The 2,106-nt window shown below is 32.9% G+C and overlaps 1 protein-coding gene across 1 annotated transcript in view; it reads left to right on the top strand.

Moving 5' to 3' along the window:
* The first annotated feature begins 1,313 nt into the window (after positions 1-1,313).
* LOC125043132 overlaps positions 1,314-2,106 on the top strand; it is a 7,641-nt gene continuing 6,848 nt past the window's right edge. Inside the window, exon 1 of the mRNA XM_047639086.1 lies at positions 1,314-1,397. The gene's annotated coding sequence lies outside the window, so the exon portion shown is untranslated. The remainder of the gene's footprint in view (positions 1,398-2,106) is intronic.

Below are 2,106 nucleotides of genomic sequence, written 5' to 3' on the forward strand. Positions count from 1 at the left end.
TCGAGTGTAATATTCTGAGTTACGTTTGTCTAGCCACTTGCCATTTCATAGGATGAGTCCTGAACAAACACTGACTGAAATTTCTCAATAAGGTGTGTGTGTGTGTGTGTGTGTGTGTGTGTGTGTGTGTGTGCACATATATATGTGTGTGTATATATATATATATATATATATATATATATATATATATATATATATATATATATACATATATATATATATATATATATATATATATATATATACATGTGTGTATATATATACATAAACATACACATATTATTATTGTTGTTATCATTATTATCATTATCATTGTCATTATTTTTATTGTTATAATTGTTATTACCAATACTATTATTACCATTGTTGTTATTGTTATTATTATTATTATTATTATTATTATCATTATTATCATTATTGTTATTCATTAGTATTATCATTATTATTTTTATTAGTATCATTATTATCGTTGTCATCATTATCATTATTTCACCATCATCACAGTGATAATAATATTAATGATAATAATGATGATAGTAATGATTATAGTAATGATAATGACAATGATACTAATGATGATAATGATGGTTATCATCATTATCACTATTATCATTATTATTATTACTGTCATCATTATTATTGGTATTATTATTATTGTTATTATTATTATTGTTATTATTATTGTTGTTGTTGTTATTATTATTGCTTTTATTATTATTATTATTGTTGTTGTTATTATTACTGTCATTAGTATTGTTATTATTATTTTCAGTGTTATTATTACTATCATTATTTTCATAATTATCATTATTACTCTCTTTATTAAAAGAGAGGAGAAGGGGGGGGGGGGGTAAAGAGGAAGAGACGGGGGTTGGAAGAAGAAGAGAGAGGTATATATTTACATATTTAAAGAAAAGGAATTAGATAAATAAATAACTTCAGCTTTCTAGTCTTCCTCTGGAACTCGAACCAGGTGTCTACGGTTTTAAAGTCCACAAGCCTTCTTGAGGAGTTGGGGTTGGTGATCTTAGAGATAGAGAGAGGGGTGTGAGGGGAAAGAAAGAGAGACGGGGAAGGAGGAAAGAGAAATAACATACAAAGGAAGAAAGAGAGAGAGAGGAGAAGAGGAAGTGGGTCAAAAGGTTGAATGTGGCGGGGAAAGCGAGTTATACATACAGGGAAGGAGGGGAGAGAAAAAAATAAAAAGAAAGAGAGAGATAGAGGGGGAGAAGAGGAAGAGAGACAGGGTTGAATGTGGCGGGGAAAGTGAGCGTTACAGCGGTGCCACATTTCTCCCGTGAATTTGGCAACATTGACATGTTTACTTCTGTGTTTACTCGCTCAGCTGATTGACATGGCCTTGAATCAACAACTATTTGCCTTCTAGTAGAGAGGAGGTGAGTTAAAAGTAACATTTTTGAGCGCAGGGTTGTAGGACAATCAGCTTTTGATCGTCTGGGAGAGTTGAATACGAATGTGCTTTTGGCTGCGAGCGTTAAATAGAGGTGAAACGGAGGCTGGCCGAGGCCTGGCCCCTCCACTCCCCCTCGGCGCCTGTGGTCTGCTGGGTTTTATTCTCCGCCTCTTCCCCTGCCTTGCCTGCCCTTTCAATGGCAAAAAGCCTTTCTTTCGTGTGTGGATGAGAGTGACTCATTCTCTTCGTTATGGGAATTTCTCTCCTCGAAAGACTACTTCCACTTTGCTAAGGCTGACATAATTCTTTTAACAAGTCCATTGATTTTGTGTTGTTTTATGTTCAGAATTCCCGATACAGATGTTAACACTTACAGCCCTGCATTACACAGAATGAGAAACTAGTGAAGGTAAAATCCCAAAGTAATGTATGTGAAAAATAAATTCAATGCCATGATGGGTTTAGGGAAAGTGGGTAGGCTTTTTTGGCAGAGAAGAATCATGTTTCTCTTAATGTAGATCTGGAGGTAGATTTTGTAATTTAAAAGAAATATAAATTTTTAACAGCTGTAATTAACTCTTAATTGTTTCCGTGTTGAGGGTTCCTTCACAATAGTATAATTATATTTGATGTCAGTTTAATCTTTAAAATTCTTTATTATAATTTGTAAATTTTTCTCTTAAGTTATAAAT

The sequence above is a fragment of the Penaeus chinensis genome, chromosome 33 (genome assembly GCF_019202785.1).
Source record: "Penaeus chinensis breed Huanghai No. 1 chromosome 33, ASM1920278v2, whole genome shotgun sequence".
NCBI lineage: Eukaryota > Metazoa > Arthropoda > Malacostraca > Decapoda > Penaeidae > Penaeus > Penaeus chinensis.